Raw genomic sequence first — 12,383 nt, forward strand, 5'->3', positions numbered from 1 at the left:
GTTTGTATGAAAAATTAATATTCTAAACGTGGAATGGCTTGACTCCTTGTATGAGGCACTTGATAAAGGTATTATTTATGTGGCAGTGAGAAGAGGGAGTGTGATAGTGCTGTGGGAGAGGGGAGGTTCCTCGTTTTGCTTGTAGAGACAGGGAAGAGGTGATGGAGTAAGTCACTGATGGCAGTGGCAGCCCTTATAATTTGGGCTTCTAAAAGATGCAGGACTCAGCTCTAGGTCAATGGCATGATGAGATGCTGCAGATCTCCTGATCTTGGGTACCATTAGATTTGGGACAATCCCTGTTGGCTTGTTTCCTTACAATAGCAAATCTTGGGAGTCTGGGTTTCTAGGGAAATAGCTTTTGGAACTATGCTTGTGTTTGTCAGAAATTCATCCAGAACATTACAGACCTGTGAAACATTTAATTTCTAAGAAACAGTGACTTTTCTGCTAAAATTTCTAATTGGATTTCAAGGAAAGCTATTCTTAGACAAAGATAGGAAGCCCTGGTAGTGGGGCTGGGATCACTGGGGGCAGCAGCTGGAAGGTTTGACAGGCAGCAGGAGACAGAAACCTCTGTTTTCTTCCAGACAAGTATCTAAGCTAAATGAACTGCTCAGGGGTTTTATGTGTATCTTTCTGAAGTGGAAATAATATTCCAAATCCACTTGTGAATTCTGGCTGTACTGTGGCATGTAGATTGTAAACATTATTATTTCTGACAGTATGAAGAGGTTTGCTAACACTTTAGTAATTTCATTTTTAAAGCAAATTTGTGTTGTTTGTATTATGTGACCAATAGCATACTTCCCACTTTAATTTCATGTCTTAATTAATGCTACAAATAGTCTGTGATCATGCATGCATAACAAGTGTTATGCAAAGCAGAAAGTAGTATGGGCATATGGAAAAGAAAACACTCCAAAATGCTCACAGACTTGATACCATGAATGCAAAGTCTGCCTGGAATGTGGCAAATAGGAAAGATAAAGTGGATAAAAGAAAATGAAGCATGAGACAAGATGGAAAGCCAAAAATGGATTTGCTTTTAGAATTAATGTCAGCCAATGAGGTTTGTGAATTGACACCTTGATAGCCAGGGTTATTAAGGCTGTGTGTGTGTGTTGAAGGAAGGCACTGGCTGTAAGGCATTGGAGTCTGTAAAGAAAATTGCATTTACGTGGTTGTTCTGAACTTTGATCTGAGGACTAAACTTATTAATTTCTATGTAATGTATCACATAAATATTTTTGGTCCAGTAACAGAAAAAAATCGGGCAAAAATATAGTCCTGAAGCAATATGCAGAGAATGGTTGCAGAAAAATGACATATTTTGGAAGAGTAATAAAGAATTCAAGCAGGAGGTTGGAAACAGATTGTTAAAGGTAACGCAGATGAGGAAGATACTGCATTGACTTGTCACTGTCTGAATCTTATGGGTTGTTAGGAGGGATGACACTTGTAATTTTCCATTAGGACATGTATAAAATTTAAAAACAGTTTAATCAAAATCCAATAAACTCCAAGTAAAGTGGAATGGCCAATCTCTGTGCAAGTAGATGATATATTAATTATTGAGTACAACCTTGCTGCATGACTCAGTGTGCACACTGCCACTGTTACTGAGGGCAGGAGGAAAAAAGCCCTATAGATAATTCCCAGGGCAGCCATTCACTGAGAACTGTGTTAGATATGCACAGCTCGTTATTCCTTGAAGGAGACCGGTGTCAGATTTGCTTCAGCCTGTAAGAAAAGCATATTTGCAGAATCATTCCAACAGCTGAGAAAGCTGTAAGCTGTCCTGTTCTGCTCCAAAGTACAAGGCTGACAGCAGGAGAAAGGTCTGGCTCTGAGCTGAGCAGAAGATGAGTTACAGGGCTTTATATTGTAGATTAAAGTCATCTGTTGAATTGTGGCTGAAGGTAAATGGAGTTTGAGCATCACCTGGAAAATACACTGAACTGTCCTTCAATTAATAACTGTATTTGATACATGTGATGTGAAGAGATTAGAGGATGCTGAACATGTTTCAAAAGCAGTCTAAAAGCCCCAATCACATTGAATTCTCTAATGGGGCTGAGTATTAATAGTAAAGACATTTTGTTTCTTGTCAGTCTAAACTGCAGCTCACCGAGTCCAACACTGTGAAGTCTCACACCCACCCATTGCCCCTGACTGCAAACATGCAGGGAAGTTGGGAAACAGCTCCAAGAGAAAGCCTGCAGGCTTGTCAGAGTTGCTTTGGCTGTGCTTGGGTTTGCTTTTCTCCATGTTCTGAGGTTGGCCACATGTGGAAATGAAGGCAGCAGAGTGCCAGGGCTTAGGGGAATGCTCAGCTCTTGGGGACATTTGGGCGTTTCATGTACGCGCTGCGTCCCCATCGCTCTGCCAGCCTGGTCCTTACACGCCCTTGGTGCAAAGGCATTAAAGATTTATTTCCCAGTAGATTTGGTCACTCTGTGAGCAGATCCAAATATTGAGCAGTGGTTTTTCTCAACAGCTGAGTCCCCAGCTTGGCTGAACCCCTGTGTTCTACATGCCTGCCCTAAACCCATGTGTCTGAATGTGACACAGCATGAGGCCCACCCAGTTGTGCTTGAGAACCATGGTTGTTTCTTTCAAGGGGACTAGTTTCCACTGACTTCAGGAGGATTAGATCATCTCTGAGGTGACAAGCTCTGGGGAAATAAAAATTATGTCCAACAGGCAGCATATTGGGAATAACGTCACATCTGAAATTAGTGTGAGATGTCATAAATTAGTCCTAAATTTAAAATGTCTTAAAATGAGTTGAACTGTGTACTACACTAATGAAAATCCTGCCACTTTTTTTTTTCTTTTTAACCATATGTCAAAGCTTTCATGTAAATAACACAAATTTTGGCTTGGAAAATCAGAAAGTCTGAAAGTTGAGAGTTTGGCAGTGGAAATAGTAACAGCACTCATTTTGGGTTTTAACTCAAATTACTCACTCCTTGTTGAGAATTCACTATTGGTGCTGGGGAGGGTTTCAGTATAAACCCCGTTGCTGGAGCTTCCTAACTTGATTGGAGTGGTGTGAGAATTAATCTATCTCTGGGCTGGTGCAAGCTTTTGGGATGTAAATACTGTTCTTCAGTAATAAGCGTTGGAAAATCCTAAATGGTTTTTTCCTGTTTCCATCTATTGAGCAATAGGTTTGATGATGGTATCGTAAACAGATCCTTAATTCTTTTGGCTTTTTCTTTCCTGTGCCTATTCTTCCACAGCCAGACATGTCCTGCAGCACAGATGGTCAGGTCTAATCCAAAGGATTGTGGCTTGTCAGGGAATAAAGTGACATTCTTTGGTTTTAGCAGTGTTGGCAGGGCACCTAAAGATCGAAGTGTTCATTCAAATAAGGCCATCATAAACCCTTATTTCCTTGAAGGCCATTCTCAGTGTAACAGCTAAATATCTCTGAAACTGCATCACAACTCTTTTGCTTGTAGTATGGAGCTTAAAAACAAACAAAATTCAACCAAACAAACTCAAACCCCCAAATCTCCAAAAGTAATGACAAACCCCATGAACCAAAACTCCCCAGAAACACCAAAGCAAACAAAAAAAATTAGTACATGGTACTTTGCTGTTGGCTGTGCTACTTTTGCATGAAGGTTTTTTGAGGGTAAAGAGGGAGGGAGCAGGGACATTTAGAGCTTCTTAATGAAACCATGAGAGATTTTAGTATGTAAGTCAAGAGTTTAAGTGGGTTTATTGGAAATGGGGGGAAAAAAGAAAGATTCATAGGGAGCTTTTTATTGCTGTGAGGAGCTGGCTGAGCTACTCCCTGCAGGATACTCAATCCATGTCCTTCCACTTTATGATATGATGCCAAGGCCAGACTCTGGAGCCACTTGGGAAGAAGCTGGCAAAGCCCTGGTGAGGTATTTCCATTACTGACTTGAGTGCAATGCTTTCTGTGAGCACCACTGGCCCACTCCTGGAAACTTTTAAGGGCGTGTTTGTCTTTTTCTGAGTCCAGTTGAAGCATTTTATGAAAAATGTGGGCCTCAGTAAATGATTTAAATGGCTGGTTTGCAGGAGGTGGGTGTGTGTAAGCTGTTGTGACAGTTTAGATGCTCCTGCTTCAATTGGTTTTGCGGCGCTAATCGTCCGGAACTGCAATTCAGGGCCTTGCTCCTGCACTTCCTTGTTAAGCTGTGAAATATTGAGATGCATGTCATTCCAATAGATTTATTAGTAAATTAGATAGTCTCCAGACCTATTGGTAACACCAGGAGATACAGAGTGTTCTGCAGCCTGATGTCATTTTCTGATGCAGGCTTTGTGAAAACAGAAAACAAGATTGATGAAAATTTTAAAAACCTTGCCAGCCAGCATTTCTGAAGAGTCAAAGATAATAAAGCCAATTATCATTTAACGAAGATAAATTTTTCCCTTGGGCACCGGCAATGCTTAAAAAAAAATAAAATAGAGAAAGAAAAAGTTGGGGACTGAAAATTAAACTCCTGGCTTGGTTGCCTTGCAATTAAGTTAAAGTATGAGAGTGTCATGTTGTTCTGCCCAACCTCCACTCATGACCAGAAGAATTTTATTCTGTTATGGCAGACATTGACATGAGGCTAAATAGACCCTGTTTGTCCCAGCTTGGTGCCCATTTTGTTCTTCAACTTAATGTATCAAGGCATAAATTTTACAGAAGGCAAAAGTCCCATTTCAGGCTCACAGGGACTGAATTTACACAAAGTTCTTGTTTGGTTGGTTTTCTGCTGTAAAGGAAAGCTCTCAAGATTGCACAGGACATTTGGGTCACTTTTAGTGTCTGTAAGAATGAAATATTCTTTATGATGTCAGGAAAGAAAGAGGTGGGGGGGAAAGTGGCCTGTTACCTGTCGGTGTGTTTGATAGGATGTTCCTCTTGACATCCTTCTGTCAGGTGTGGTAAGAAGATAAGTTTTCAGAAGATTCTGAGCAGACATTCTCCTCTCTGGAAGAGAGCATTTCACTAACATGATTTTTCATATTAACCATCAGGGTTCGTTCAAGTCAGCAGATGCTGAGGATCCTTCATGGGTATGTTTGAAGCACAAAAGGCATGAATTTTTCATAGCCAGTCCCAGCTTTCAGGTGTAGGCAGGAAAAAAGGAATGGGCTGGCACCCCCAGGGAACAGATATTTCTGTTCTGACGTCAAATTCACACAAGCTCTATAGACTTGTCAAACTGGTTTTAGTTCATGCCAAGAGAACTGGCTTCTTTTAGCCCCTCTGGGTCAGTGCTGTGGTGGTGAATTTAGTGCTTCTATGATGCTGCTTTTACTTTTTGGTTATTTTGGTGAGGGAAAAAGAAGGAATATGGGATGAGATGAAATTGCATTTCTGTGCCATGACTGTACCTGGTTGCCTGAGGCTGTGACCAAATACTGGGGAAGTCCAACATAGCACAGCTCAAACCTCTGTGCACTGGTTTTAAGTCATTCTTTGAAAGGATCACATTTCTTTCCCATTTTCTTAAAGGTTTTGCTCTCTCTTTGTCAAGCAGGATTTCCAGGAAGGATATCGTGGTGGGGTTCCATGAGTAAATGCGAGCCTTTGGCTTTGAGTGGCACTTAACATTTGACTGATGCTTCACAATCCTCTGTTATCCAAAATGTTAATTTGAAGGAGACTGTAGAAGTGTTTGGGGTTTAACACTCAACCCTAAGGACATATTCTGTGTAAAAGCCATCTTGAATACCCTGGTCAAATACTGTCAAAGTGCTTTTTTTCTAATCTTGCTCTATTCTCAAGGACATACATTTTAAATGGGGATCTTTTTTCTTATTTTAAGAATAGAGTGTGACTTAACCATGCCTTTGAGATGTATGTGTGCATTTAAGTCAAACACATTTTAATGTAAGAAAAAGGACTAAATTGAGTTAGCGTTAAAGATTTGGGTTTGATGTATTGGAACAAATGTTAGTTTAAGCTTTATCCAGAGCTAGGAGTTTCAGTGGAGGCTGATATTCTCAGTGCTTTACCCTATTATCTACTGCAAAAGTGACACTGTACTGCAGTGTAGACTGATTTTATATGCATTACAAAGAAGTAACAGATGATGTTCAGGATTTATCAGCCTTCTTGGACTCCAAATTTCACTGTTAGCTTTTTCTAAAGCATCAGCCAGGTCTCTTCCATAATTCTCTACCTTTCTTCTACTTAAAGGAAAACTTTGCTCACTTTTAACTGTAGTGACAGAGAAGGAAATCTGTGGTTAAAATGATAGATAGCTCACCTTTATTATTCCTGCAGTTTAGCAAAGAAACCTCTGTGGCAGCTCAAGCTTTTTCTGGGCGGAAGGGGGTAAGGGGGGTTCCAAATATTCTATCGGTGCTCTTCCTGATAAATAGTAGACATATTCTTTGGTCTCCAGTTTCATCTTCCTCTGGACTATTTTTGATAAAACTTAGTGCCACACATGGTACATCTGCTGCAGCCTCTGCCCCAGGCAAGCAGGGTATCCTCTGCTGGTGGCTTTTGATCTGGAAAGATGATAAAATGAACTTTCTGTAAGATTATTTCAGTCTTACTATTAAAGAGAACTTAAACAGCCTAAATCAGCATAAAACCTGTTCCAATATCTGGCACTTAATTTTCATCATATCACATCAACAAATGTAATGAAGCTTTAAATGCATGGTTTATGGGAAGAATAGTTATTTCCTTTTCTCCCAAGTGCAACAGAACAACCCTGTTGTTATGGGGACTCCTCAGTGGCTGGCGAAACTACAGAACTGCACGAGAACTGAGTGTCTGTTCCCTCAGCAGATGCACATACATTATGCATGTTGCTGTGAAAAAATGGCAAATGCTGAGGTTTCTATAATCAAACTTATTATTTTAACATGGCTTCTTGTTACACTTGTCTGTTTATAAGGTGTGGGGGGGGTGGTTATAGTGTCTGTGAGAGATCTGGAATGTACACACACACAGAGGCTCCAAATCCTGGGTTGTCTCCTAAACCCTTTATTTATATCTGACACGTGCAATTAATCTCTCCCTATCTCTAATCACTTTTGCTATTACATTCATTGGAGTGATTTGTATCCTATCTCTGTCACTGCTTGGTAATTGATATGTGGAGATAAGGGATTCTTAGAGGACACAAACAAGGAAATGGCAAAATTGAATTTACCTTGCGATCATTTTATAAAATGTGACACCCATCAATTATACATGCCATCCAGGAAAATGCCATCTTGAACAAACTGTGATGATTTGTTGGAAGATCAGCAGAAGAGAAATGCCAGAAAACTTTTCTAGACAGAAAAGTATTGCTGGTTCAACAGACAGACTTTTCAATCTCATTGGTCCACCTACAGTGTTTTTAAATAATACTGTAGAATTTGCAAAGAAAGTATCATTTTTGATCTGTGCTTTTCTCTAGTCAATCTTGTACTAATACTTCAGAGTGGAATAAGATGAAAGGGAGCTGTTGAAATAAGCATTGTTTTGATCAGACATAAAAAGATGATGTTGGTTACTCGAGATTGAATCATCTTTCATGGGCAGAAAGGGTAAAACTGATAGTATAATCCAATTTCAATTTAACCACGTTCTATCATGAACATATTTCTATTTAGTTTCTCTTTTCAATTTCACTAGAGTGATAAGTGAACTAATTTTCTCACTCTTGTGTAAGTACTTTGTGCTCATGATTAGTTCTAATTGTTGGCATGAGAGTAGTAGCTCCTGTCCATACTTGTAAGCTTAAGCACTACTGTGGGATCTTGGAAAAGCTTTTTAATACATACTGATAATGCCATAAAAACGAGTATATACATGAATAATATAATAACAGTAATAGAAATCATAAAACTGAGAAGATTTAAGTCAAACAACATTCAGTGTTGGCAGCTTCCTGGGCCTGTCAGTCTGGCAGAGAGTCTTTTCCCTGGAACTATTTATTTCTTTATCTTGTACACCCCAGATCCAACTGCGCTGTCTAAAAACTCCCAGAGCAGACAGAAGCCCAGTGATTTGTAGGAATTTGTAAAGGGCTTTGCATTTCAGTTCCTGTAAGGATCATAATGCTGAAGCTTTAGAAGGAATGGCTACTGGAGACTGGTGTATCAATTTACCCCTTTTGAACACTAACTCCTGGTTTCTTATAAGTCCCTTTCTGCTGTGCCAAACTCCTGGAGTTTTCCAAGGAGCTGACTTGAAGTATTTTGGTTTGATTCTCATCTTTACACAGTGGGATGTTTTTAAAATATAATTCTCATTTATTTTAAGTTGCCAAACCCTTTCTGAAGGTGATTTTTACTGAGAAAGACCCTGTAATTTACTGAAGTGAGCTTGAGATTAAATTTGCTATTTTGAGGCAAAACAACCAACCAACCAACCCCCATTTAAAGAAAAACATCCAAGAACTGGACTTTGGTGATCCTTGTGGGTCTCTTTCAACTCAGGATAATCAATGATTCTCTGATCTATGGCTGTGACAGCTCTGTCTTGGTCTGCAGTGAGACAAGCTGTCCTGGATGGTCTGTGAGTGAGAGTAAAGAGATACCAAGCTCTTGCTTAGAAAAACAGTGACAAGTGTTTTATTTATTATGAACTGGACAAATTTGCAGCCTGGAGGGTGTTTGGGTTTGTTTTTCTAATCATAGGAGAAGGACTTTTATATTTGTAAAAGAAACAATTTAGGAACTATTCAATAGTATTCTTTAAACTGTTGTGTTAGGCAAGCTTGAAATAGCTTCTAAACAATATAGATAAGGAATAGTAAATATGGTCAAAACAGATGTTTAGTAGAGTATGTTCTGCACTGAGTTACTGCAAAAGCCTAAATATATCCTGAAGATTCTCGCACGTGCCGAAGGTCTGCAGAGCTGCCCTCCCACTGTCTTCACAAAAGCTAATTTTTGTCTCCAGCTTTCACAGACATATGGTTGCTTGAGGGTTATAATTTTTAAAGCTCTTCATATTAAAGATGTTTTTAATTTCTTCTCAATATACATCATAAAGCAGGAAAATTGAATAAGAATGGAAAACCCTCGGATGTCTCTCTCATCCTTCTGCCAGATAGACGTGATTTGTCCAAGTAATTGTGGGAGTGCAGACAACAGCTTGGGTATGGAAAAAAAATGGAAAAATAGTGATTAGAACTGCAAGCACTGGAAAGCCAGGACAGGCAAGATTAAAGGTCATCTGTACAGCCATAAATATTCTTTTTAGATTTTAGTAAGGACTTGCTATGAATTTTAAAGTAATTTAGAATAATTGGTCCTTCCTACCCCATTTGTAACAGGAAGAGAAACTCAGACCTGGCTGTAACCTGGGTTGCTTCACCTGATGTATGTAAAAGCTGCATTGATTTCCTGTCCCCGTGGCTGTACTGTGGGAGCTGTAAATTGCCAATCCAGGATGTTTGTTATCCTTTGGTTTTGTACTGAGCAGTTTCACATATTGTTGTGTGCAGCTGGGGAGTGGTTTTAAGACATTGGAGCAATCCAAAATTTGATTTTTTTTTTCCCTACAGACTGTGCTATAAGGTGATGGAAATGCAGTTTTCTTTTCATGTGCAGACTTTTGTCAACATTTTCAAGCCCTTAAAGGCAGAGTTTGGGATTATGGATTATTTTTGAAGGTGAATAAATCATTCTAGTTATGGAATGTGGGAGTAAAGTTTTACAGCTCCTCTAATACTGGAGAACATCATTGTTAAGTAGCATGTCTTTAAAGGACTGCAAGCTTTCTGTGGTAAGAATGGAGCACAGCAACCAGGAAAATGCACACAGTGTCCTGGTCTCCAAGGCCCTATTTGTGCAAAATCGTTACTAAATTTTGTCTGGCTGTGTTTGTTGTTAAGTATCTCTACAAGTTGAGGATGAGTAGCTTCTGCTGTTTGTGTGTAGGGAAAATATTGCAGTGGAAAATGTGTTGGATAAAGAAGGAAGAACAGAGTAGTTGTGTCTGGTGGTTCTTTTTTATTCCCTGCTCATTCCTTATGCACTAAGGAGGGATAAAAAGAAAATTTTGCTTTTTCAGTCCATGTGGCTGCGTTTTGATCTGCTCATAAACCTGACTTAGTAGAGACTTGGTGAAGGCTTAAAAAGCCAGCAGTGCTGTACCTTCTGCAAATGCTGGGAAAGAAACTGCAAAGTCTGTGCTGCCTTCAGCCATCCTTGTGGATTTATCAGGTATCTGTGAGTGATACTGTCAGAGCTATTAAAGAAAGTAATTGGTAGTGAGTGATTAAATTGCAGATGGCCTTTTCAAGGTGATTATGAATATTAAATCAAGTCATTAAAAGCAAGCTAAAAAGGCCCATGAAACCAAAAAGTGAATATGCTGAGGATAATGGCATGAAAAGAGGCTCTTGCAGGCATGCTATGCTCATCTGACCCCCCCAGCCCATCCAACCAACCAAAAAATCCCAGCAAGCAAGAGAATTCAAGTGGGTGTACTGTATTAAAGGAGGTGGAACTAAATATCTCCTTTTCCTAGGCTGTGAATTCCTCTGTGCAGAGAACTCAGTGCATCTCACTCCTCTTTTATGCAGAACTTTACCCCAGATCCATGGCTGTTGTCACTGAGCAGTGATGGCTCTGCAGAATCCCCTGTGCCAGGCAGTGCTGTCATTAACAGCAATCTTTTCCTGTTCCTTCCCAAATTGTAAGTGATTATGACAAATGTTTCTTTACCACATGGCCCTGGAACAAGGCCAAGAAATACTGTAAAGTGACTTAATTTCATTTGGTGATCTTCATCTCACAAGGTAAAGGTTATACTGGAGTTCTTTTTTAGATAAAAAAGGTAAGGTTCATTTTGTTTTATGATTTAAACTGGAAACTTCAGATGCAAACAGAGATAAAGAAAACTGAAAAACAAGTGTCTTCATTTTGAGCCCTGCTGACTTAATTTCAGTATAAGTGCAGAGTGCTTTCACATATGTCTAAATAGCTTGTGAACTTGGAGCCTGAGTGCTGGTTTTCTTGTGCATATTGTGATTATGGACTCATCACTTCTGGACCAATTTCATGCTTTCAAATGGAATTTGGTATGGTTGCTTATACTTCAATACATTATTATTGTATTGATCTCAAACATCATGCTGACCTATCTAATCTGCTCTTAAACTGTAAAACACCATGGGATTGATTGTGAAGATTTATATAAATGTGCTTTGCAATTATTATTTATTATCTTTGGTGCAACAGGGATCATTTTTTTTAATCATTCGAAGCGCACTTTCCCCTTCAGACAGTATTTCTGCTTACCTGAATTTTGTGGTCATTGTAATGTCAGTGGTTTGGTTGCATATTGATTCTTCATATGAATTAATATTCTTTCACTTATGGGTATTCCCTTGGTAAATTTAGTGATAGAGATTTCTGCTCATTCCACTATAATTACATGGATTTCTAACCTTGTTACCTTAGGAGCTGGTCTGTGACCTCTGTGACAAAAGCATCTGTACCTTGCTAGTATTTTAATAAACTTTTTGTACTGTGCAAGTATTTTAAAAGCTTTTCTAAAAATTGTTCAACTTGATTGCTTGGTTGATTGCCTGTCAGTGCAACAGGTGTGGTTTTTTAAGGGAAAGGAGGTTTAACCAGATGTTCAACACTTCCCATTAACTGTGGAAAGACAAGGAATGCAAATAGCCAATGCCCAAGATGTTACGGGGAATTAAAGATGAGGAGGATTTTTTCTACTGAAAGAAGCACTGAATTAGAGTAAGGCATCCTCAAGATGACATTTAAGTTTAACTCTTCTCTAAATTTTAACTCAAGAAGTGTTTTGTGTGACATGTAACCACAGCCAGTGGGTCCAGGCTGTTTAATATTGAAAGCATCTTAATAGAGTTTGGATTAAGAGTTGCCACTTGCTTTTGGGGGAGAGGATATTGATCACTTCTTTCATGTGATTGATGTGGTGTGTTTTAACTTGGAGGGCCTGGGGTGCTTTTAAAAGTAGTCCTGTAGGCCATGGTATCATCAGCAGACACAGCCCTGCTCTGGAGGTGGTGAGGAGAGGAAGACTCTGATTAAATTGTGGCTGGCAGCTCTGTGTGTCCACGGCTGAACAGGAGGATTTGCACATCCGAGGCTAATGGGGTGAAATATGGAATCTGGCAGATCTTTTAGGACTCAGTAGTGACTGCTGAGTTGCTGAGCATAATGCAGAATTCATTTTGAACAAACAACTCTGGCGTGGTTGTGCATTTTTGTTGTAGCGTGTAACGGTGTCACTGCAGTCAGCTAGGCTACTTGAGGAGAGCTTTTTTGGATGATTTAAAGGTGGAGAAAGCAGTGGAATTCTTAAAATTCACAGATAAATCTTTTTTTACAAGGCTGTTACAAATGCTTTCAGAGCATGTTTGTAATGGAAGCAGTAACAGACCTCTAATTAGTGT

The 12,383-nt window shown here is 39.4% G+C and overlaps 1 protein-coding gene across 7 annotated transcripts in view; it reads left to right on the forward strand.

The window, feature by feature from the left end:
* Positions 1 to 12,383, forward strand: part of SDK1 (sidekick cell adhesion molecule 1) — a 388,222-nt gene that overhangs the window by 183,214 nt on the left and 192,625 nt on the right. The window lies entirely within an intron of this gene.

This window comes from Corvus moneduloides, chromosome 16, assembly GCF_009650955.1.
Source record: "Corvus moneduloides isolate bCorMon1 chromosome 16, bCorMon1.pri, whole genome shotgun sequence".
Classification (NCBI taxonomy): domain Eukaryota; kingdom Metazoa; phylum Chordata; class Aves; order Passeriformes; family Corvidae; genus Corvus; species Corvus moneduloides.